The 26,963-nt window shown below is 46.5% G+C and overlaps 1 protein-coding gene and 1 non-coding gene across 2 annotated transcripts in view; both read right to left on the reverse strand.

Moving 5' to 3' along the window:
- Positions 1-26,963, reverse strand: part of SERPINE2 (serpin family E member 2) — a 57,662-nt gene that overhangs the window by 19,631 nt on the left and 11,068 nt on the right. The gene's annotated exons all lie outside the window — the stretch shown is intronic.
- LOC134593903 (small Cajal body-specific RNA 11) lies at positions 2,071-2,209 on the reverse strand. Its single transcript, XR_010090314.1, has one exon. It is a non-coding gene; the product is annotated as a small Cajal body-specific RNA 11 (non-coding RNA).

A 26,963-nucleotide genomic window follows, 5' to 3' on the forward strand; every position in this document is an offset into this window, starting at 1 on the left:
TGAAAGGTCAAAACTGTCATTTCTACCTTTTAGTTACTGTGCCCTATTTTTATCATATATTTTAATGACTAGTATAGCATGCTAAAAAAAATCAAGAACCTTTACCACTTCCACACACAGGAGACTACTGCAAGTTATTCAAGATACCTTTTTTTTCTTAAAATATAAGGTTCTAAGACAGCCGCTTCCAAGCCTAGAAAATGTCAGCTCTTCAAATTTACTATAATTTGTTTATAAGAAAGTTTTTGGCTGTTGTGTTTCAACAAAAAGGGTTAAACCATATTTTGCAATTCTGTGAATTTTCTTTTATTTTGTTTATCTGCTTTGCCAGGAAAAAAAACAGCAATTTATGTAAATTACTTAACTCTTGCAGAAATTGGGTGGTGGAGTTGACACAATACAAAGCCATAGCAGAGGTAACTTGGTTACCTCTCAGCTGTATCACCTAGTGCCACGTTTCCACTGAGCAGTATGGTTCGGGTCGGTATGGTTCGGAAGGGTTAGAATGGTCCAGCCTATTCAGGTGAGCATTTCCACTGCAAGTTGGACCGCCAGGGGGCATGCAGGGTTTAGACCAAATGCCTAGCGTGTCATTTGTCGTGAGCATTGACATTTTCCTGTCCGACAATCAATGGTTTGTATAGTGTGACGTCAGTAGCTCCGCCCTAACCGTACCGTACCATTTCCTATGGACCTACATCGGAAGGGGGCCCAGGAATGGTGCGGTTTGTTTCGGTTGTATGGGCCACTTTCATAATGGAAACACTCAAAATAACATACTAGACCATATCGACCCGAACTGTACCGCTCAGTGGAAACGGGGCATAAGTAAATGCTGAAATATAATTTATTGGAGTGAAGGAACAAGGAATTGTCACTTCAGTGGAAATGAGATTTCGGCTTTAACAGAAAACCAAATGTTAAAATTTACGATAAAATAGCTGATCTAAAAAAAAACCTCCAATAAAGTTATAGTCAGACCCTGCCCATTTTACCAGGTTATCCATTAAAGTGAGAATTCAAAGATAATTTTATATTTAAGGTCAAACTAGCCAAACTTGAAAAATGCTTTCAGTCCAACTACTCCGAACTTCAGTGAATACCCCTGTTAGTCTTCATTTTGCAGTTCAAAATTCAATATACTGCAGATCTGGACATCCCTCATAGTATCTGCTTCTTGAACAGGAATATGTATGGTAGGCAATATTTTGCATAAATAACTTGGACCACACAATAAACACAGACACAGTTTATTTTATTTCAATAGGCTAGGCCGTGGTGTTTATTAAAGCTTGAAAGGGGGGCATACAACCATAACTTGATAACGGTAACATATTCACATAAACTTTGGGTATGGTGGGTAAAATGCAGTGTTTACATTGGAAGCTTGGAACACCTCTTGTTGCAGTCAATCAGACGGCCACCAGAGGGACTTCCGAGTTCAGAGGCCCTAAAAAGGCCTCATTCACATCTGACGTATTCACGCATGGATGAATACTTCAGACGGGCTATCAGCACACAAAGCACTGTGAACGTGCTTTGTGTGCTGAGGCTGTCAGCTCTGCTGTGGGAGTGGCTAGAGCTGACAGCTGAAGCCCGAAGAGGAGGACCCACAGGGACTTTTTCTGGACACAATAGTGGTTGAAGGGGGGGGGGAGGAGACCTACTCCTGTGCGGCGGGTGGGGGCCCTAAAAATAACAAAATTGGGGGGGACCTACTGTCCCCCCCCGGCCCCCACCCCTGAGCGGTGGGTGGGGGCCCTAAAATTAAAAATAAGGGGGGGACCTACTGTCCCCCCCAGCCCCCACCCCTGAGCGGTGGGTGGGGGCCCTAAAATTAAAAATAAGGGGGGGGACCTACTGTCCCCCCTGGTCCCCACCCCTGTGCGGCGGGTGGGGGCCCTAAAAATAACAATAGGGGGGGACCTACTGTCCCCCCCCGACCCCACCCCTGAGCGGTGGGTGGGGGCCCTAAAAATAACAATAAGGGGGGGACCTATTGTTCCCCCCCGGCCCCCACCCCTGAGCGGCAGGTGGGGGCCCTAAAAATAACAATAGGGGGGGAGACCTACTGTCCCCCCCGGCCCCCACCCCTGAGCGGTGGGTGGGGGCCCTAAAACTAACAATAAGGGGGGGACCTACTGTCCCCCCCCCCTGGCCCCCACCCTTGAGCGGTGGGTGGGGGCCCTAAATACAAAGGGGGGGGGACCCTAGTCACCCCTCCCCCCCCACAAAAAATAATAATGGGGCCGGGGGGGACAGTAGGTCCCCCCCCCTATTGTTATTTTTAGCGCCCCCACCCACCGCTCAGGGGTGGGGGCCAGGGGGGACAGTAAAACTAACTCTATCTCTATATATAGTGTTTGCATGCAAAGTTTGGAGTAGGAGGGGGGCGGGTATAGAAAGCGAGCTGAGCTGTCAGTCAGACAGCTCAGCTCGCGAACGCGCATTCCGCGCACATAGGGCGGCTGTCAATGCCACTCTATGAAGAACGCGATTGGTGCAGTGCGAAGCCGCGCATGCGCACCACATCGCGATGACGCTTCTCTCAGAGAAGCGTCCTATTGGGCCCCGCGATTTCGTCATTTTGACGAAAAAGGGGGCGCGGCATGGCTGGGAGCTCGGCACTGGAACGGAGGTAAGTTTTTAATATAAAAAAGCCTCGAAAAATTTTTTTTTTTGCTGAAAGTACATATAAAAGCAAGAAGGAAGGCTGGGGGACCTGTCTTTCTTGATTTTATATGTTGGCTATAGAGTCTCTTTAACTACACACAAACTTACAGAGCTCACTATAGACAGCTCACTGACGCACACACATACTCACTACACACAACGCACTACAGAAAGCTCACTGACACGCACACACAAGATCCCAAGCTCACCACAGACCGCTCACTGATATGTACACAATGTCACTACACACAAGCTCACTGACACATACTCAAGCTCAGCCACAGACACACAAGTTCACTACAGAAAAATCAGCACATACAGTTCACTGCAGAACGCTTTTGGATACATACAAGCTCACTAAAAACAGCTCACTACACACAAGCTCACTAATATACTCACACACACAAGATCACACAGCTCACTACAGACAGCTCACTGACACACACACACAGCTCACAACATGCACACAGAGGGTCACTACACAAAGTACACTAGCACACACAAGATCACTGTCTCTCACCCCTTGCTGTGGTTGAAGAGCTGCAAGTTGCTCCTAGTCTCCCAGCTTGTTCCTGACAGCATGGTCACATGGTTGAAGCTGGGGCGGAGCTTAGGTGCTGCTGACTTTAGCCCCTGCAGATTGTTTAAGGGGTGCAGCTCTAAGGGAGAAGCTTCCAGGGGGCTATATTTTATGTTGGGGGGGGGGAGGGGGAGAGAGGACTGAAGAAGGAGGAAATTTGGACAGCAGCTTCACAGGACATTCTGAGTGCACTTGCCTTGATGTCAACCCCTCGCATCAGCCCCTGATATAAGATATGTTTGTAAATGCTGGTGTTTGAATAAAGGCTAGATTTGTATGGCATGTCAGTGTGTGTGAGACTGCAAATATAGAGCAGTGTGTCGGTTTGGGTGCATGTCTAATTGTATTTGTGTGAAAGTTTGGTGAGTGTTTGGTAAGTGTACTTATTTTGCAATCACCCTTTGTTTGTATCTCACCATGCCCCGATTCCCTCAAATTATCCTCCTCAAGCCCTGCTCTGGTGCCTACACTGCTATCTCTGCCCATCTTACCTTGCATTCCAGGCTGTTCAGGCTGACTCCCTGTCCTCCCCTGAGCAGCATGTTGCTGTTACAATCACAGCTGCTCCTCCCCCTTCACACATGCAGTGGGCGCTTTGTATTTGTGTAAGAGCGAGGAGGGGATGTGATGTCACTCCCTATCCCCTCCTGTTTTCCAACATAGAGCGCTCCGCTGGAGAACTGGTCTCACTAACTTTGCTGCCTTGATGCTGGGCCATTTGGGGAGATCATCTAATCTTTCCAGCCCGGCCATAGCTGCCTGGGCCCCTGACTGCCACGGGCCCTCAGTCCATGACCGATGTGCCCGTGTGGTCAGTCCGCCCCTGGCCACAGTGCTTAATGCCTGCAACAAGCTACAGTCCAGTGGACAGCCAGTAGAATCTAATCATCATCTCTTTGTCATTTATATCGCGATAGCCTTGCAAAATCATTTCATATGTAGCAGTTAAGAAAAACATGAATTTTCTGTTACATTTATATCTTAAGCCACTTAGATACATTTTAAGTCTCCTATATGTCGTTATGTATTTAGAATCCCTGTCATTTTGACTTTCCCTTCATTTTTTTCATGACTGTCTGACTTGCGTATAACAGTTCAACTTTTTTATAAGTTTTATAAACAACTAAAAATTCCCTTTAATATTTTTGCATTTCTAAACTGTACGAGTTCTTACTAAAGTAATGTGGCTAAATTTATGAACATAATTAGATATTATTGTTGTCAATCAGCAATTCAATTATGGGTTGCAATAAAGCATAATTTTAAAACCTGGGCTGGTGTCCTAGAATATTTGTGGTTATTATTATTTACGGTCAGTCTGATGATCCATGCATCAAGCATGCTCGTGGTCAGTATGACAAAGGTCTTGCTATTTAAACTGACTTACTCCTAAAATACTCCTGTGCTTTTAATGAACGTGCCTTTTAAACAACAATTTGCTCTGCCAGGTCAGTGAAGTTCCAGGTTTTAATTCTATGGGGGGGAGGGGGCATTCATATAATTGAATGTCATATTCCACCCTCTCGCCATTCACTTGGCATTGTGGGAGTCTGGAGCAGTTCTAACAAACCCAGCAAAGGAATGTATAATTCTTCTCCTGTGGACTTGCCTACCGTGCTGAGACATGGTAAGTGGAGGTGGGAGGGGGCACATAACAGAGTAAAGGGTAAAGGGAGACACCAAATCGGGTCAGTGGGAAAAGGAAGACACAAATTAGTGAGGGGGAAAATACATCAGTATCTGGGTTATGGAACATTAGGGTAACAGAGAAAGACCAAAGGTTTGTGTGGCGAGAGTAGGAAAAGTAAAAAATGGGGTGAGTGGCTAAGAAAAAACACAAACAACTGTATGGTAATAGCTTCTTGATCCAAGGATAAATCTGACTGCCATTCTGGGTTCAAGAAGGAATTTTCCTAGTTTGCTGCGAAATTGGAAGTGCTTCAAACTGGGTTTTTTGCCTTCTTTTGGATCATCAGCAAACAAAACGGATGTGAGGAAGGCTGAACTTGATGGACATATGTCTCTTTTCGGCCTACGTAATTATGTAACTATGTGACAATGGGAGAGACAGTGTAAAAAAAGACACAATAAGGGTTGAGGCTGTAAGGAGAGATGCAAAAGAGGGTGATAGGATGCAAATGCAGTCAAGTGGTGGACTTGTGTCATTTTTATATTTTCAAGTACCAATAGGCTGGGGCTAGTTGGTACTAATCACTGCCGACAGACGTATAAATCTTCCCCCTTGCAGGCAAAGTGCCTGCAAGGGGAAGACTGCTTCCCTTCTATCTCTCTCACCCTCCCTAATTGTAGCCCCCCCACCTCCCTATCCACTCCAATATTTTCTGTTTATCCTTCCCTCAAGACTCCTTCTTTAACCTCCCTTCCTCTCCCCCTCGTCTAGCCACCTCAGAGTGTGCACATAGAACAAGAACAATGTATCCTATTTACACAGACTGGTGTCTAAACACATTTATTGTGGTTTAAAGACACATTGCTGGGAGTATTGTTGCTGCGGAGCTCTGTTATACACTCAGACACACCAAAAATATAGAGCTCCTAGGAAAGATGGACATTTAGAAGGAAAAGAGGGACAGTGGGTTTGGGCCCAAAATATGGACTGCCCATACTAAATAGGAAGACTTGGGAGGTATGTCCCTGTTTTGGTTTGATTGTGCTGCCAGTGGCCTGTGCTAAGTGTCTGTCCTGCACAGAGACATCTCTGTCCGGTTTTAATTTATTATATGCATTGTATGTGCCATTTGCTCTATAGTTCTTTTTTGTTTCCTACTCCTTCACAAACTATCTAATATTGATACCATACAGGCTTTGTTCTTTCAATGGATAGTTCCATTGGCATACATGACTCAGAGAAACCATTACAACAAAGAAAACTAAACAATCATCCTCCAAGGACTCCGCCAACTCTCTCTGACTCCTCCCCCAAACTCATACTCTGAACATTTCTCGACACTGCCTTTCTCTATTTTTGTATACTACTGCCCAATAATCCAGAGATTTTGGAAAACTTCACCAGGCTATTTTAAACTCATACAACTTTCCCAACTGTCCATATACTTTATTTGGTGTCCTGTCTCAATCCTCTACTAAACATTCAAAACTTTTCCCAATTTTATCTTCAGTTACTAAAAAAAAATAAAAAAAATGCAGAACTGGATTACTCCCATGCCGCCCTTATTACCATTATTTATAGACAATTTGTTCTTTCTCCTCCAAATGGAATGGTAGGACACGTTGACCAATTTGGAGACTTGGTATACCACTTCCTCAATATTTGGAACTCATGTATTCTCTCTTTAGACACCAAAACCCAAACAATCATCACACAAGAAAATTGTAGAAACCCCAACTTTGTGTATGATCAGACTTCTTACAAAAAAAACACTAACCTAACTCTATGAATCTTTGGAATAGCAATTATTGGTGATAACTTTTGGCATCAATTTAACACCCACTTCTACCTTCTCTTCCCTGTTTGCTACCTGTTTCTTTTTCTATTTTTTCTCTTGTGCTTATTGTTTTGCTGTTATTTTATGTGTTTTTAATTCAAAACCCATGTCACACATCCAAATGCTACTGTATGCTTTATTCTGCATTTAATTACTGTTTTATTTTATCCTTTATAATAAATTTGGCCACTTAAAATAAAATATATATATACATTAAAAAAAACAATCTTGGCTAGTATCTTGGCATCCCAGATAACATCGAATTAAAAGTATGAGTTTGGACAACTAAAGTAAAACTGTATTGCACTAGATTTGTATTAGTTTCTATTAGTTTGAGATATAATGCGTCCTATCACTTACTATGTTAAAATTATTTCTATAATTTATCTTCCGATTGCCTCACTCATGAATCCAACAGCAACTCAAGTACTGCTGCAGTATACATGTAAAGCACGGACACAATCTTTCTTTGACAGAGAGACATTGGAAGGATATATCACTGTTTCACACCATGAGATAACATGAAAGAGTGTGACAGAAGGCTAATTATCAAGGATTTGTATATATTTGTTCATTGGCCTGGCAAGTTGAAAATTAAATTCAATGAACTCAAAGCATTTCCGGGACATATGATTCAAGCTAATTGTTGCACCCCAGGAGTCTTTGGTGTCTATTTAATGCATGTTAAGCTAAGATGGATTTTATTTTCTTTTAAGGTGACAACAGGATGATCTTCTAAAACAAAGACCATTAGTTGAGCTAATAAGCTCTCTATCACCCATAGAAAGTAGATAGTAGAGAGGCTACATGGACGGTTAGTTTGGGAGATAAAGGCAGTGAAATCTCAGATATTTCCAGATTATTCATATGTAAATAGAATTTTGGTCCATTTGGCTGTTTAAGTTTATTATTCTATTTAACATAAAATCTTCTATCTTGCTAATTGATGTTTCAGTTATAAGATACTTTGATAACATGTTTCAAAAAACAAAAGCAAACGCAGACTTACAAGTCCACAGGAAAACAAAACTCTTCCAATAGAGGGTGCAGGGTTAACTTTTTTTTGCCAAAGCCAACCAAGTATCCAAGAGCAAAGACGGTGTATGGTACCTTATTTTCAGTAACCGGCATTCCAATATATTTTGTGCTGTTACCCAATAAATTGGAGTACATGTCACTGAAAATAATTAAGGTGTCCGGGACCCCTTTGTTGCTCTTGGATATTTTGATAAGATGGGTGCAACCACCTTACACATAAAGCAATACTATTTCAACAGTGGCCATTTTAGATTTTGTTTATTTAAAGTGTCTCTGTCACCTCGCTAAAAAATGTGAGAATTTCATAAAGATAGACAGGGTTTTACACTAAAGTGAGAATTTAACTTGAATATCAAATTTAAGGTAAAAAATACCTGTTAAGGACCCTGGAAGCGACTGCCAATGCTCCTAAATATGCTGGTCACCTTTTAGCCACTGAAGCTGCTTTTAAAGATAGGCTGTAACTGTCTTTACAAAACTGAGTAAGTCCCTTGCTTTTTTTTATTCACAATCTAAAGGCCTTGTTGTTAACTACTACCACAACGATAGCCAAACTGGAAAATTTCCTATATCAGCTATGTTTCCAGTTCGGCTTCCGTGTGCTTAAATTTGAAATCCACTTTTAACTTACTCTGCATTCTCACTTTAGTACATAACCATGAGAATCTTTAAGAAAAATTCATATGGACTATGTTGAAATTTGATTGGCATCTAACGCAGTCAAAAGACCTCAGGAATTACTTTGTTTTATGGCAAAGCCTGAGGCTGACAAAAGGTAGACCTTTGGCACCAAGTTGTGTCGTTTCCTCCAGCCATTGCTAGTGAATGCTTCGAAGATCAGGCGTCTTCTCACAGACTGCACAATATGTCTGTGGAGGTTCCTATGTTTTCGCGGGATCCTCCAACGACATCACTGCTGTACTCTCACGTATGTGAGGAGATGAAAACACAAGATGGTGTTTCCCACATAGACCAGCTTCAGGTGAGTAATCTACTCTCCACTGTACCCCCAGCACTATGCCCCCAGTATGCAAACAGCCCTTAAACGGACAGCGCCACTTTAATGCCTATATTTTAAGTTACAGCTTTTTAAATAAAGCCTAAATTATGTAGATTGGTAAAAGAACATTATAGGGTCAGAAACACAAACATGTCTTCCTGAACATATAGTGTTAAAACCACCATCTATCTCCCCTGTCCCCACTTGCCTCCCTAAATATAGTAAAATCTTACTTGTATTCAAGTCTGCACCTGCTGCCTCTGCTTCGATCTGCCTGCTTGACTAACATCATCAGAAGTGGTTGTCTGAGCCAATCACAACGCTTCCCCATAGGATTGGCTGAGACAGTAAAGGAGCCAGATTAGGGCCAGAGCCAGCACAAGTCCAACACAGCCCTGGTCAATCAGCATCTCCTTATAGAGATGCATTGAATCAATGCATCTCTATGAGGAAAGTTCACTGTCTCCCATGTCACCCATGCAGAGGTTGGAGACACTGAATGGCAGTGCTGCACAGTATGCAGCGCTGCCCCAGGACCAGGAAGCACCTCTAGTATCCATCTGAGAAGTGGCAAGTGGAGTTATCAATAGGCTGTAATGTAAACATTGCATTTTTTTCTGAAAAAACTGTGTGTACTGCAAAAAGCCTAAAGGGAATGATTGTACTCACCAGAACAAATACAATGAGTTGTAGTTGTTCTGGCGACTATAGTGTCCCTTTAAATGTCAAATCATGCCGTAGCTTTTTTGCTAAAATATTATTGTACTTGGTTTTTAGGGACTTTAAATATTGTTATAACCTGGTATACACTGTCTTTGAGCTTTGTATACCATGAAAAAAAGTTTTTGTGTAGTAATTGGCATCTTCCAAAATCTATGAATCAATTAATAATTTGTATTGCAGTCTATACAACCCAGTTATTATTGATCCAAACTAAGGGTTTCATTATTTTAACCCTGACTAATAGAATTCCCTTGCCGACTTCTTTAAGAATAAAAAATATATTACGTAACAAGAAGAAAGAGATCAATATTCTCAAGAATGTTCTGTCAAAGTCTTACAATAAACAACCATCCAATCCAATTACATGTGTGCATGTTCTTTAACCCCTTAAGGACCAAACTTCTGGAATAAAAGGGAATCATGACGTGTCACACACGTCATGTGTCCTTAAGGGGTTAAACACAGAAACTACAAATCTCTTTCCATAATCAAACACAGATATGAAGTGCATCTATATGACGAAGGTGCTGTCAACACCAGCTCAATATTTGGAAAGGAACGTTTTGTAATTGCTTTTGTTTGTTGTGTATTACTTGATTTGGCATCTTTTAATAGTTTTGTTCATATATTACTGTATTAGTCATGTTTTGTTTTGGGATATTTTCTTTTTTTAACCATATTGCTAGGTTCTGTTTAGCCTTACTGAAATGATTACTAAAAAAAATTTTTAAATGCTGTTTTAATGGAAGTAAAATAAAAAGGGGATGTGCACTCTAAGTTCAATAATCACTACAGTTGTAGTGGCTATGGTGTAAGCATACCACCAATTTTCTGTCAAACTAGTTTAAACTCATATTTTCCAGTACCTAAAGTTACCCTCTGCATTACCCATCCAACCTTGTACATTAAAAAAAGTAATACTAGACTGCAAGACTGCTAACATGTCCCAAGCACTTCCACCCAAAGTTGGATATTATTGCACATTTGATGCCAAGGTTAAAGTTCTGTATAATCCAAGTTGTAGCGAATGTTCTAGGCTTTGGATGCCAAAAAAACCCTGTTCTTCATCACTTGTAAAAAAAAGATTACTTACACTATAACCACTACAATCAACTTTAGTAGTTATTGTGCGTATAATGCTCATTTAAACTGCCTCTTATGTAATCAGCCTACTTGTTTGCACATTATATGGAGATGCTAAAAAAATGGTATGTCGTTTGTATTTTGTCGCGTTTGTGCACTTAAATTCTAAAAGAAAAGTAACTACACACACAGCCCCCCCCCCACCCCCCACCCCCCACACACACACACACACACACAACAACTCAGTCATCCCAGACATGCAGCTAATGTTTATACACACACAAAACACACAGCCTCCACTAACACACAATACTACCCTTCACATGCACACAGCATCCATGACAAATACATTTAGGAAACCCACATGCAACTTTCAACACATAGACTGGTGGAGAGAGGATTTAAAATACTATTTAGGATGAAAACAACAGAGATCACAGATAGGCAAGCAGAAAAATTGTGTAAAAGAGAAAGCTGGAGAGGAGGGAGACAGATAGCCTTGTGGAATAGTTTCCAGATTTTTTTTTATTTTTTTTTAAGTCTTCATAAAACACCATCATCCAGCTGATTAAAGCACACAGCTACAGTTATTCATGCATATATAAAAACCACTTAGCTTGCCCTGCCATTATCTGGTCTACATTTACTATGCTATCTTTCTCTATAGTTCCAATTTTAGAGATACAGTCATATAATGACATTACCTGTAGACAGCCTATCTGATGTCAAACCTTCCTGGGGGCCCAGGAATAAATTGTTACAGAAGTCTACTTCTGATCAAATTTCCAGAAAGTGTTTAAGTAAATACTTCCAAATGAGAACTGGCATTTTCACAATAAACTATTATGAGACCCTGGTCGCTGCATTGAGGCTGAAGGAGGATGAGGTCTACTGCCAAAGTAAGCCGTCTGTATACTGTCAGTGCATTTTAGGGGGAGAGGGAAAGCAAAATAGAATGTATTCTTAGTGGTTAAATAAATAACTGGTTATTATCATGATAAAAGGATAAGGAAGTTCACTGAATGGAACAGGAAAATTACATCACTTTTTGAGATCTATGTTCTCATAGCAGACATTAGGAAATGACGATTCAGCATTATGTGAAGATGAATCCTGACTGTAAAGAGACTCAAAATATTGAGCAATACATCTATCGATTGTTGGTTTTTTTAAATCTTTAAATTTAATTTACATGGCCAGCACAGGTACATCTTCCAAACTCATGAGATGTTTAATAGTTCCATCACCTCCACAAATGGCATTGCTAATGTCTCTTCTCAGCTAAATGTCCTATAATGTATATACTCTCAAAATGTGAAAGAGTATTTTATACTTTAGTAAGATTTGCAATCTCTATTTATACAATATATAATTCATTTTGCAACATGTAACAATTTTTTTTAACAACTGCTCATTAAGAGCACAGCAAACAGGAAGTTGACAAATCCCTGGTCTCTCATACATATGCCAAACCTGTAATGAAAATTTTCACTTACCTTATATCGCTCCCACGTACAGTAAATAAACCATATTTCACAAAGACATAAGGTATTTTCAATGTAAAATATAGAGATGTATTCACTTTTCTTCACCCTTATTCACTCTTCATGTAACACCCACCTCCGGGCCATCCTCCACCTTTTCTCTGTTCTATCTGATCTCTTCTTTAATTTGCCCTGCTTGGGATGCATACCCAAACAGGGCAAATCTCGTCAATGACGTCGGCACACTTGCTTTGCTGCCAGCATGCCACCGTCACTATGGAGTGACATCACGCTCCATTCTTATACTCCAAGCCAGCGCAAGAAGAACTGACTTGGGGAGTTTCCATAGCAACCACAGTGCCTGAGCTATGGTTGCTATTGGTAAAGAGCAGAAGGACCTTCTATGGGAGGTCTTCTCTGCTCTCCCTTGTCAGTCAACACCATGGCAAAACTGCTAGCACAATGTGTAGACAGAAAATTATGCTCAATCTTATGAGAATAAGTTATTTTACGCATGACAGGTCCCTTTTTAAATTAGTGGTGTGCTTTGAAAAAAGTTTGAATCCCAGACAGTTCACACTATAATCAATCAACTTGTTTCCATAAGTGTTCTAGAATGCCAGTTTGAAATAAGCACTGATCGATATCACTCTGCAAGATTTTCATATTCAGCATGGTCTTATGGTGGGAGGATTGTGGGAACATAACTACCTTTCATTGCTGCTGTGTGTGAGTTAGGCTTTTTATAGTTTGCCTTGGGATATGCAGGTGAAGCACAAAAGCAAATTTCAAAATGTACATAAAGCGGACAAACTTACCTTTCTCCTATTGCTTCCTCTTCTCTTCCTCTCTGTTCTTCTTTCCTTCCTTTCTGATGTCGTTTTCTTTAAAACATAAGATAAAGTAGGGACTACTTTGTTTTGTGCATTTTTCCTACACCTGACTTTCTTTGACCAGAGGAGGAGCTTAAGTCCGCTCCATTTCTTGTGTCAGAGAAAGTACTCACCCTCCTCCTTGTCATGGTAAATGGAGCAGACTTAAGCTCCTTCTCTTGTCAGGTGTAGGAAAAATACATAGGACAAAGTAATCCCTACTTTATCTTATGTTTTAAAGAACTAGATCCAAAAAATAAAAAAGGGCAGATTCGGAGAGAGGAAGAGAAGAGGAAACAATATGAGAATGGTAAGTTTGGCATGACAGTGCTGCTTTAAAGGGATACTGTAGTGCCAGGAATACACACAAAATGTTACTACCCCTTTTATTTTTCCATTATGCCTTTCTCTGATGTAGTTTATTGGGAAAATACATAATAACTCACATCATATCTGCCTGCATGTCAAGAGTAACAAAAAGGTGGAACAGCTGCAAAACCTCTGAAGAAAATGTATTTTATAAATCACAAAGGTCAGTCTGAAACTTGGAAAGCAAAAAAAAAAAGGTTGGAAAGGCAGCTGTGGGGATAAAGATGTCCCCCTGCTGAACAAGTGAAGCAAATCGCTTCCTGCTGTGGAGGAGCTGGGATAAAAATGTAAGACCCAGAAAGAGCTGGAAGAGAACCAGATTCCAGATCAGATGAAAGAAAATGACTAGTTGTACTGCTGAGATGTAAGAAGAAACAAATATAAAATGCTGATGTGTAGTAAAGGGAAAAAAAATCACTTTGCCGGATATTATTCCAGAAAATGCAGTTGAATTTTGTCAGAATAGGATTTTCAAGAAACGTTTCACAAATGTTCTCACTAAGAAAGGAGATAAATGATTACCAAAGATTGAAAAAGTGATCAATCCAGGGGCGGGGTCTGACCGCCGGCGGGATCGGACGTGCTCTGTCAGAGCTCCCGCTCCAGGGTCCGAAATTGGAGCTAGCTGGAGGCCATCCACGACAAAAGACCCAAGACGGTCACCACACTGACCACCAGCCGTTGGGGTACGCGGGGATACCGCCCAAGCACCGACAGCAACCCGACAAAGACCCGGAGCTTGCTGGAGCTTGAGCCGTGACAAGACGGGCGCTTTCCCGGGTCTCCAGCTGGCGTCTCGTCCCCCCCCCCCCCTCTGGACCGGGGGGGGTCATCCTGGTCTGTAAGGGTAAGGGTGCTCATCTTCACACCAGGCTGGGCCTGGGCAACTGTCCTGGCACGCAATATCCACAGGGCAGCGCCCCTCAGGAGGGCCGCAAGATGGCAGCCGCACGCCACCCAGCCCGGTTTGGCTGAGGGAACTAAACCTGGGAAGAGAGCCAACAGGAACTTAGTTGCAAAGCATCCGACGCATCAAGGGTCCCCACAGCAAACAGCGAAACACTCACCTCTCAGGCGGATCTTCGCCCAGCAGCAATGGCCCGGTGCTCCGGCAGCGAGGAAGGCCCGAAAATGGCGGCGAACACAGAGGCTTACACCGCACCAACAGCAGGCGCCACGTGAATGGACATTGCCAATTCTTGAGCCTGCCAACACATCAGTGACAAAGAAGGGGATACCGGCCCAGTGAACGCTGCCCTACAGCCCTCTATAAAGCATGGGAGCCCAAGACAGCGTCCCACCGTACCAGCGCCGGTCCTAGGCAGCAGGGCGATACTAACGAGACCACCTCTCAGCCGCCCCACGAACCAAACTGAGACGGACACTAACCCATTAAACGCGAGAACCACGGATTGGCAAACTACCGCCAAGCTGGACAGATCGTGGAACCCAGAGGAAATATGGAGCTGAGGCCATGCCTCAATAACCCACGACCTTCCGGGACGCTGTACCAACTTGCAGTTTGGGACTTTGACTCCCACAATCAGCGAGTATCCAGCTCACATGTTTTATTGTTTTATTGTTTTTGGGTCTTGATTAGTTTTGTTTTTGCGGTCTACATTTATATGCTGGACACCTCTCATGACATGCACTGATTTGGAAAACGTGCAGTTAACACCAAAGTCATGCATATCGTGTTTTTCAAAGCTTTCTATAGTCACCATAACACCGCAAGCTTGTCTGTTTTTGAAAATGCATAAACAACCCTCCGTCAGCCAATCTTTGAGATACCCATTATAGCAATTAAGCACATCTTCTTAACCAACTTAGGGAGATTGTCTAACCATACAAATACTCATGTCAAATAACCTTTTGGTCTAAGCTTGTATAACCTGCTGACTCTTATAACCACTTAATATACTGTCAGTCAACTAAGCGTAATATATTAACCATCTATGTTTCTATACCTCATGACGTATACTAGTCAGCCATGCCTGTTATAAAAAAGAAAATGTGCAACTTCCATATGCCATGATAATGTCTTTGATGTAAAGCGTATGTGTGCTGTTGTGGCACGTTACACGTATCTGTTAATCATTTGCACAGAAAAATAAAGAATAAAAAAAAAAAAAAAGATAGATCCTTGGACATTCCAAAGGCATGCAAATCATAGGAGTTCTGGTTTTACATCTGGTGATCTACCTTTTTGGCACCCCTGCTCTAAGCGTTGCATCTAAATGTTAATCAAAGTTGTGTGCCCAGAATACTTAGGACCACCCAAAATGAAGCGGTCTGGGTGCAGTGGTTCCGTCCTTTTAGCCTTGCCATGTAAACAGTGGCGGCTCTAGACTTTGTAAGGCCTTAGGCGAAACTCAAACATGAGGCCCCCACTGACACCCAAAGTGGAAAAAAAAAATGGGTGTTGTATTGTGTGTGTATAAGGTGCTGTAGTTGTATTGAAGGACTAGCTTGCAGAGCTGGATACAGAGAGCTAATCTCTGTATTCATTGTTCAGAGGCTTGCAGCGTCGCAACTTCCTGTACCGCTGCGTTGTGAGCTCTCCAACTGTAGTTATGGCATAATTTGCAAACTAAATTAATTTGCAATAAACCAATTTAATTAGTAATTATGCTAATGATTTATACACGACTGTGGAGTATGATTACATAGCCTTGCAGTCGTGTATACATTACTGCCGGTGTGTGTATTTCTGAGTGTGTCTAGCATTGTCTACCTGTGTATGTGCATGACAGTGTGTGTCTGAGTGAGAGTATCCTTGTGTGTGAATGTATGTCTTTATGAGCATGTGTCTGGGACTATATGTGTGTGGGGTAGCTGCTTGCGATGTGTGGCTGCCTGTGACCTTTGTGCATCTATGTATGATGAATGTCTTCAGTTTGTCACTGTGACAAGGTGAGTAAAGTGGTAACTGTGGCAGGGTGAGTGCAGAGGCGGCTCTCTAATTAGGCGGTTTAGGCGGCCGCCTAAGGCCTCGCGCTGGCTGGGGCCTCGCGGCCGCCTAAACCGCCTGTTGGCAGAGTGTGTCAGGTCCTCGGTCAGTGACCGAAGACCTGACACCAGGAGGGGGCCCGGCGGCTTGCCCAGTATGCCGCCGGGTGCGAGGCCCCTCCTTGCTGCCAGGCCGGCCACCGCAGACACTGGTCTGCAGCTCCGCAGTGTGCAGAGCTGCAGACCATGTGACTCGCGAGAATTGGCCAATCAGAGCGTTGCCGCGGGTTACCACGGCAACGCTCTGAATCTCGCGAGATTACACGGTCTGCAGCTCTGTGGAGCTGCAGACCGGGAGCAGGGGCCACCGGACCACCAGGGAGCCCACTGGACCACCAGGGAAAGGTAGGCTCACCCACCACCATCACCCCCACCACCCTTAGCTTCACCCCCCACCACCATCACCCCCAACACCCTCAGCCTCACCACCACCACCATCACCCCCACCACCCTCAGCTTCACCCCCCCACCACCACCTTCACCCCCACCACCCTCAGCTTCACCCCCCACCACCACCATCACCCCCAACACCCTCAGCCTCACCCCCACCACCATCACCCCCACCACCCTCAGCTTCACCCCCCCACCACCACCATCACCCCCACCACCCTCAGCTTCACCCCCCACCACCACCATCACCCCCCACCAACCTCAGCTTCAACCCCCACCACCATCACCCCCACCACCCTCAGCCTCACCACCACCATCACCCTCACCACCCTCAGCCTCACCATCACCCCCCACCAACCTCAGCTTCAACCCCCACCACCATCACCCCCACCACCCTCAGCCTCACCCCCACCACCCCACCCTCAGCCTCACCACCACCATCACCCTCACCACCCTAAGCCTCACCCCACCACCATCACCCCCACCACCCTCAGCTTCACCCCCCACCACCATCAACCCCACCACCCTCAGCCTCACCCCCACCACCATCACCCCCACCACCCTCAGGTACACCCACCACCACCATCAGCTTCACCCCCCCCACCACCATCACCCCCACCAACCTCAGCCTCATTCCCCACCACCATCACCCACCATCACCACCCTCAGCCTCACCCCCACCACCCTCACCCCACCACCATCACCCCACCCTCAGCCTCACCCCCACCACCATCTCCCCACCCTCAGCCTCACCCCCCACCACCCTCAGCCTCACCACCCACCACCATCACCCCCACCACCCTCACCATCACCCCTCCCTACCATCACCCCCACCACCCTCAGCCTCACCCCCACCACCCTCAGCTACACCCACCACCACCATCAGCTTCACCCCCCCACCACCGTCACCATCACCCATATATTGTCGCATGTAATATGTAAGGCTAGGTCTTGCCACCCCAGATGATTGAGTAATATATATATATATATATATATATATATATATATAGTCAAAGATGAAGTAGGAGCACTCAAAAGGACTTTTTCGGTGATTTTAATGTGGTAAAAAAAGGTTTACAACCAAGTGTAACGCATATCAATCGACGTTTCGACCCCTAAGGGTCTTTTTCAAGATCCATATATATATATTGAATATATATTGCTTTTTCTAATATAAAATATTGGTCCTTTCAGAGTAAAACGTTTAATTATACAGTAAGCATACTCACATGCAGACACAGACAATCTCACTGACACACAAAAGCTCATTGATACACAGCCTCATAGACAAACAATCTCACTGATATACATAAGCTCATTGACATAAAAACTTCTGTTTCCTATACTTGGCAGGACTGACAGGAAAAGCTCACTGTACCGGGATTCGCTCCGCTCAGCCACGCTACAAGAAAGGTAGGAGGCACACCAGGAAGGGGAGGGGACCACTATGGGGGTGGGTGAGGAGGGGAGAAATACCCTGAGGTACAGGAAAAGGAGGGAGGGGGGAAAGGAACACTAAGCGACAGGGAACAGAGGGGGGAGGGGAGAGGAACACTAAGGGACAGGGAAAGGAGGAGAGAGGGGAGAGGAACAGTAAAGGTCAGAGAAGGGAGGGGACCATTAAGGGACGGGGAGAGGGGCTGGATGTGAAAGAAACACACAGCGGGGCTTGAGAAGGAAAGAGACACACACAAAGGAGCTGGGAAGAGTAAAAGACACAAAAGGGCTGGGAAAAAAGGAGTCACACAAAGAGTCTGGGAGGAGTAAGACGCACAAAATGTGGGAGGATGTAAGGGAGGTTAAGAGGCACACAGGTGCAGATGTTTTTGGGGGGCGGAAAAATGCATCTTATGTACCCAAAATTCTTTGCACCGACCCTGCATAAAAACACAAGCTCACTCACTAGCAGGCACACACACATATGCAAGCAAGCTCACTCACTAGCAGGCGTACACACACACAGCTTAACGTGGTGGTTCTGGTATCTATAGCCTGTCCCTGAAGGCTTTTGAATGTAAACACTGACTTTTCAGAGAAAAGGCAGTGTTTAGATTGCTTCCTAGTGACACCTCTAGTGACAGACACTCAGACGGTCACTAGAGGCGCTTCCTGTGTCAGTGCGGATTGGCTGAGATCATCAAGCTTGATGATCTCAGTCATAGAGGCAGGGCCAGTCGAGGGGAGACCAGCACGACGTTGAGAAAAAAAAGGTGAGTAAAACACTATTTTTAAAAGCACACACAGACACCACGACAGACACACACACCCCATGACACATACATATACCATGACAAACATACACACACCTTGACACACACATATACCATGACAGACACACCATGACACAGACCATGACACAGACAGACACACACACACCATGACAGACACACACACCATGACAGACACACACACACCCACCATGACACAGACAGACACACACACACCATGATACAGTCACACCGTGACACAGACACACACACACACACCGTGACACAGACACACATGACACAGACAGACACACACACCATGACACAGACATTCACCATGACACAGACAGACACACACCATGACACAGGCAGACACACACACACACTGACACAGACAGACACACACACACACACACCATGACACAGACAGACACACACATATACACACCATGACACAGACAGACAGACACACACACACACTCCATGACAGACAGACACACACCATGACACAGACAGACACACACACACACACCATGACACAGACAGACACACACACACACACACCATGACAGACAGACACACACACAGCATGGCACAGACAGACACACATAAACACCATGACAGACAGACACACACACCATGACACAGACAGACACACACACACCATGACAGACAGACAGACACACACACACAGCATGACACAGACAGACACACACCATGACACAGGCAGACACACACACAGCATGACACAGACACACACACACACACACACACCATGACAGACAGACACACACAGCATGACACAGACACACACACACTCCCACTGACAGACTGACATACATACTTTTTGCTACCTGTGGGTGGGCAGACAGATAGGTGTGCTGGCGGCCGCAGGGAGAACTTCGATGGCGGCCGCAGGGAGAACTTGGATGGCGGCCGCAGGGGGAGCTCCTCTGGCAGCCGCAGGGGAAGCTGTGTGTTCTGTCTCTGCTCCCCAGCGCGCAGCTTAATGAGACCGGGGCCGGAATATGACATCATATTCCGGCCCCGGTCTAATTAAGTAGTGCGCGAGGGCGGGGGAGCAGAGTCAGAACAGCCTGCTCCCCCTGCGGCTGCCAGAGGAGCTCCCCCTGCGGCCGCCATCCAAGTTCTCCCTGCGGCCGCCATCCAAGTTCTCCCTGCGGCCGCAGGACAGGTCACCCAAATGTCTCCCCGGCCCCAGGTGCCGACGGCCCATCGGGAAATATCCCAGTGGGCCAGTCCGGCCCTGAGTGAGACAGGGTGAGGGGGGTAAATGAGACAGGGTTAGAGGGGTAAATGTGACAGAAGGAGGGAGGGTGAGAATGATTGGGGGCGACTGTGACATGGTTGAAGGAGGTTAATGTGATAGGCTGCGTTTGGCATAGGTTGGGGGATGTATCACAGGGTTGGGGTGAATGTACCATGTTTGGAGGAGGCAGTGTAACATAATGAGGGGAGGGGAGTGTGACAAGATTAAGGGGTTAACCTGGCAGGATTAGGTTAATGTGAAAGTGTGAGTGTGGCAGGTTTGGGGGGAGAGTGTGACAAGATTTGGGATGAGTGTGGCACAGTTGGAGAACAGGATTGGAGGGGTTTATGTGGTAGGGTGAGTGTGGCAGGGTGAAGGGGGTGAGTGGGACAGACTGATAGAGGATGTGTGTGACAGGGTTGGGGACTGTGTGCGACAGAGCACGAGAAGGTTAAGAGGAAGACAGTGACAGGGTGGGGGACCTGTGACAAGATGTGTGGGTAGCTGTGTCAGGGTGGGTGTGGGGGCTGTGACATGGTAGGGGGGCTGTGAGAGGGAGTAGAGGGTGTAGAGGGGGTGGAGGAGCAGTGTCAGGGGGTAGAGGGGAAGTGACAGGGGGTAGGGGGATTGAGGGGCACTGACAAGGGTAGAGGGGCAGTGACAGGGGTTGGGGGTAGAGAGGCAGTGATGTGGGTGGGGGGCAATGACAGGGAGTGAGGGGGTAGAGGGGCAGTGACAGGGGGTGGGGGGTCATTGACAGGGTGTAGAGGGGCAGTGACAGGGGGTGGGGGTAGAGGGACAATGACAGGGGGTAGAGGAGCAGTGACAGGGTGTAGAGGGGCAGTGACAGAAGGTGGGTAGAGGGGCAGTGACAGGGGGTGGGGGAGTATAGGGGCAGTGACAGGGGGTTGGCGGACAGTGACGTGTGTGGAGGGGTAGAGGGGCAGGGACAGGGGGTGGGAGGTAAAGGGGCAACCTCAGCCTCATTCCCCACCACCATCATCCACCATCACCACCCTCAGCCTCACCCCCCACCACCCTCAGCATCACCACCCTCAGCATAACCCTCCGTCACCACCCTCAGCTTCCCCCCACTCACCATCACCCCCTCCTTCTCACATCACCCCTTCTCACTCTCACATTACCCCCTCTCACTCTCACATTACCCCCCCACTCTCACATTACCCCCCCCACTCTCACATTACGCGCCCCACTCTCACATTACCCCCTCTCACTCTCACATTACCCCCCTCTCACTCTCACATTACCCCCTCTCACTCTCACATTACCCCCTCTCACTCTCACATTAACCCCCTCACTCTCACATTAACCCCCTCACTCTCACATTACCCCCTCTCACTCTCACATTACTATCACCCCCTGCTCCCTCTCACATTACCATCAACCCCCCGCTCCCTTTCACCATCACCGTCCACTCCCTCTCACCATCACACCCCCCGCTCCCTCTCACCATCAGCTACCCCATACACATAGGGTCTCAGACAAAAACACAAACATGCTCACAGAGACATACATTCGCACACACAAGGATACTCTCTGTCAGACACACTCTCAGGCACATACACAGGTAGACAGTGCGTCAATGTGTATATGTGACACTTTTTTGTTAGTGGGGCCTCATGTTTGCGTTTCGCCTAAGGCCTCATAAAGTCTAGAGCCGCCTCTGGGTGAGTGTGACCAGGGCCGGACTGGGGATACAAAGCAGCCCTGGAAAAAAAATCTATGCCAGCCCCATAAATCAGATGATTGAGTAATATATATATATATATATATATATATATATATATAGTCAAAGATGAAGTAGGAGCACTCAAAAGGACTTTTTCGGTGATTTTAATGTGGTAAAAAAAGGTTTACAACCAAGTGTAACGCATATCAATCGACGTTTCGACCCCTAAGGGTCTTTTTCAAGATCCATATATATATATTGAATATATATTGCTTTTTCTAATATAAAATATTGGTCCTTTCAGAGTAAAACGTTTAATTATACAGTAAGCATACTCACATGCAGACACAGACAATCTCACTGACACACAAAAGCTCATTGATACACAGCCTCATAGACAAACAATCTCACTGATATACATAAGCTCATTGACATAAAAACTTCTGTTTCCTATACTTGGCAGGACTGACAGGAAAAGCTCACTGTACCGGGATTCGCTCCGCTCAGCCACGCTACAAGAAAGGTAGGAGGCACACCAGGAAGGGGAGGGGACCACTATGGGGGTGGGTGAGGAGGGGAGAAATACCCTGAGGTACAGGAAAAGGAGGGAGGGGGGAAAGGAACACTAAGCGACAGGGAACAGAGGGGGGAGGGGAGAGGAACACTAAGGGACAGGGAAAGGAGGAGAGAGGGGAGAGGAACAGTAAAGGTCAGAGAAGGGAGGGGACCATTAAGGGACGGGGAGAGGGGCTGGATGTGAAAGAAACACACAGCGGGGCTTGAGAAGGAAAGAGACACACACAAAGGAGCTGGGAAGAGTAAAAGACACAAAAGGGCTGGGAAAAAAGGAGTCACACAAAGAGTCTGGGAGGAGTAAGACGCACAAAATGTGGGAGGATGTAAGGGAGGTTAAGAGGCACACAGGTGCAGATGTTTTTGGGGGGCGGAAAAATGCATCTTATGTACCCAAAATTCTTTGCACCGACCCTGCATAAAAACACAAGCTCACTCACTAGCAGGCACACACACATATGCAAGCAAGCTCACTCACTAGCAGGCGTACACACACACAGCTTAACGTGGTGGTTCTGGTATCTATAGCCTGTCCCTGAAGGCTTTTGAATGTAAACACTGACTTTTCAGAGAAAAGGCAGTGTTTAGATTGCTTCCTAGTGACACCTCTAGTGACAGACACTCAGACGGTCACTAGAGGCGCTTCCTGTGTCAGTGCGGATTGGCTGAGATCATCAAGCTTGATGATCTCAGTCATAGAGGCAGGGCCAGTCGAGGGGAGACCAGCACGACGTTGAGAAAAAAAAGGTGAGTAAAACACTATTTTTAAAAGCACACACAGACACCACGACAGACACACACACCCCATGACACATACATATACCATGACAAACATACACACACCTTGACACACACATATACCATGACAGACACACCATGACACAGACCATGACACAGACAGACACACACACACCATGACAGACACACACACCATGACAGACACACACACACCCACCATGACACAGACAGACACACACACACCATGATACAGTCACACCGTGACACAGACACACACACACACACCGTGACACAGACACACATGACACAGACAGACACACACACCATGACACAGACATTCACCATGACACAGACAGACACACACCATGACACAGGCAGACACACACACACACTGACACAGACAGACACACACACACACACACCATGACACAGACAGACACACACATATACACACCATGACACAGACAGACAGACACACACACACACTCCATGACAGACAGACACACACCATGACACAGACAGACACACACACACACACCATGACACAGACAGACACACACACACACACACCATGACAGACAGACACACACACAGCATGGCACAGACAGACACACATAAACACCATGACAGACAGACACACACACCATGACACAGACAGACACACACACACCATGACAGACAGACAGACACACACACACAGCATGACACAGACAGACACACACCATGACACAGGCAGACACACACACAGCATGACACAGACACACACACACACACACACACCATGACAGACAGACACACACAGCATGACACAGACACACACACACTCCCACTGACAGACTGACATACATACTTTTTGCTACCTGTGGGTGGGCAGACAGATAGGTGTGCTGGCGGCCGCAGGGAGAACTTCGATGGCGGCCGCAGGGAGAACTTGGATGGCGGCCGCAGGGGGAGCTCCTCTGGCAGCCGCAGGGGAAGCTGTGTGTTCTGTCTCTGCTCCCCAGCGCGCAGCTTAATGAGACCGGGGCCGGAATATGACATCATATTCCGGCCCCGGTCTAATTAAGTAGTGCGCGAGGGCGGGGGAGCAGAGTCAGAACAGCCTGCTCCCCCTGCGGCTGCCAGAGGAGCTCCCCCTGCGGCCGCCATCCAAGTTCTCCCTGCGGCCGCCATCCAAGTTCTCCCTGCGGCCGCAGGACAGGTCACCCAAATGTCTCCCCGGCCCCAGGTGCCGACGGCCCATCGGGAAATATCCCAGTGGGCCAGTCCGGCCCTGAGTGAGACAGGGTGAGGGGGGTAAATGAGACAGGGTTAGAGGGGTAAATGTGACAGAAGGAGGGAGGGTGAGAATGATTGGGGGCGACTGTGACATGGTTGAAGGAGGTTAATGTGATAGGCTGCGTTTGGCATAGGTTGGGGGATGTATCACAGGGTTGGGGTGAATGTACCATGTTTGGAGGAGGCAGTGTAACATAATGAGGGGAGGGGAGTGTGACAAGATTAAGGGGTTAACCTGGCAGGATTAGGTTAATGTGAAAGTGTGAGTGTGGCAGGTTTGGGGGGAGAGTGTGACAAGATTTGGGATGAGTGTGGCACAGTTGGAGAACAGGATTGGAGGGGTTTATGTGGTAGGGTGAGTGTGGCAGGGTGAAGGGGGTGAGTGGGACAGACTGATAGAGGATGTGTGTGACAGGGTTGGGGACTGTGTGCGACAGAGCACGAGAAGGTTAAGAGGAAGACAGTGACAGGGTGGGGGACCTGTGACAAGATGTGTGGGTAGCTGTGTCAGGGTGGGTGTGGGGGCTGTGACATGGTAGGGGGGCTGTGAGAGGGAGTAGAGGGTGTAGAGGGGGTGGAGGAGCAGTGTCAGGGGGTAGAGGGGAAGTGACAGGGGGTAGGGGGATTGAGGGGCACTGACAAGGGTAGAGGGGCAGTGACAGGGGTTGGGGGTAGAGAGGCAGTGATGTGGGTGGGGGGCAATGACAGGGAGTGAGGGGGTAGAGGGGCAGTGACAGGGGGTGGGGGGTCATTGACAGGGTGTAGAGGGGCAGTGACAGGGGGTGGGGGTAGAGGGACAATGACAGGGGGTAGAGGAGCAGTGACAGGGTGTAGAGGGGCAGTGACAGAAGGTGGGTAGAGGGGCAGTGACAGGGGGTGGGGGAGTATAGGGGCAGTGACAGGGGGTTGGCGGACAGTGACGTGTGTGGAGGGGTAGAGGGGCAGGGACAGGGGGTGGGAGGTAAAGGGGCAATAACAGGGGGTAGAGTTGCAGTCACAGGGGGTGAAGGGGTCAGTGACAGGGTGTAGAGGGGCAGTGACAGGGGGTGGGGGGTAGAGGGTCAGTGACAGGGGGTGGGGAGTAGAGGGGCAGTGACGGGGGGTGGGAGAAAAGGGGCATTGGCAGTGGGTAGAGGGGCAGTGTCAGGGGGTGAGGGGGTCAATGACAGGGTGTAGAGGGGCAGTGACAGGGGGTGGGAGCGTAGAGGGGCAGTGACAGGGGGTGTGGGGCTAGAGGGGCAGTGAAAGGGGTGGGGGGTAGAGGGGCAGTGACAGGGGTGGGGGGATAGAGGGGCAGTGAAAGGGGGTGGGGGGATAGAGGGGCAGTGACAGGGGGTGGGGTGCAATAACAGGGGGTGGGGGGTAAAGGGTGTTTACAAATAACTTTTTTTTTTATTTCCCTGGAGGTCCAGCAGGCGCCCTCTCTCTTCACAGTCTGCAGCTCCGCTGGGAGTGAGCTGCAGACAGTATGGTGAGTCTCGCAAGCTCCAGGCAGAGCATTGCCATGGCAACGCTCTGACAGGCTGGAGATCGCGAGACCACTCAGTCTGCAGCTCACTGCCGGCGGAGCTGCAGACTGGAGGCTGGCTCTCCGTCAGGGCAGACTGACAGGAGGGGCCTCACACCCGGCGGCATTGTGGGCAAGCTGCCGGGCCCTCTCCAGTATCAGGCCCTCGGTCACAGACCGAGGGCCCGACATGTCAGTCTGCAGTAAGGCGATTAAGCCGGCCGCGAGGCCCCAGACAGCGTGAGGCCTTAGGCAGCCGCCTAAATCGCCTAATTAGAGAGCCGCCTAAAACATTGCTGTTTTGTAGATATGACAATCGTTTCATTGCAGGGCTGAACACACCACTTGAGGCTGTCTTCCTGATTATCAAACTGAAGGTCTGCCTGTAGAAAAGCGACACGATTGGAAACCAAGCTGTAATTAGAAGTCAAGACGAACTACCGGCTATTGTTAATAGCAATGCCTTATGGCATTTATTTAGCGACAAGGTTTGAAACAAGCTCCTGATGTATTATTAAATAGTTTTATTTAAAAACATTAAAAATTTTACTTTAATAATCAAAGAAACTAGAATCTATTGTAAAAAATATTCACTGTTATAATATCAATATGTTTCACATATATTTCATATGGAATGTTTCTGAATTATTGAAATACGAATTGTACAAACACTAATTGTGTGTAATACTGTCACATTGCCTTATTGCACTAAACATCTACTAATAAAATGTATTTTATGTAATTTTTTCCTCTTGTTTAATTATAGTCGATAAGAGTTTGCATTCTGTAAGATAATCAGATAAAATGTAACCTTTCAATTTGCAAGCATGTAGTCTAACCCAGGACATACTTGAAAACCCAGGACATACTTGAAAACGAGAGAAATCTCAATGTATCTTTCCTGGTAAAATATTTTATAAATAAATAACCGGACATCAGGTTCCTTTGAAGCCATGAATAAACATGCATTCACACCAAGTGCATGACATCACATTATACTATTAATTTGCAT

The sequence above is a fragment of the Pelobates fuscus genome, chromosome 2 (assembly GCF_036172605.1).
Source record: "Pelobates fuscus isolate aPelFus1 chromosome 2, aPelFus1.pri, whole genome shotgun sequence".
Taxonomy (NCBI): Eukaryota; Metazoa; Chordata; class Amphibia; order Anura; family Pelobatidae; genus Pelobates; species Pelobates fuscus.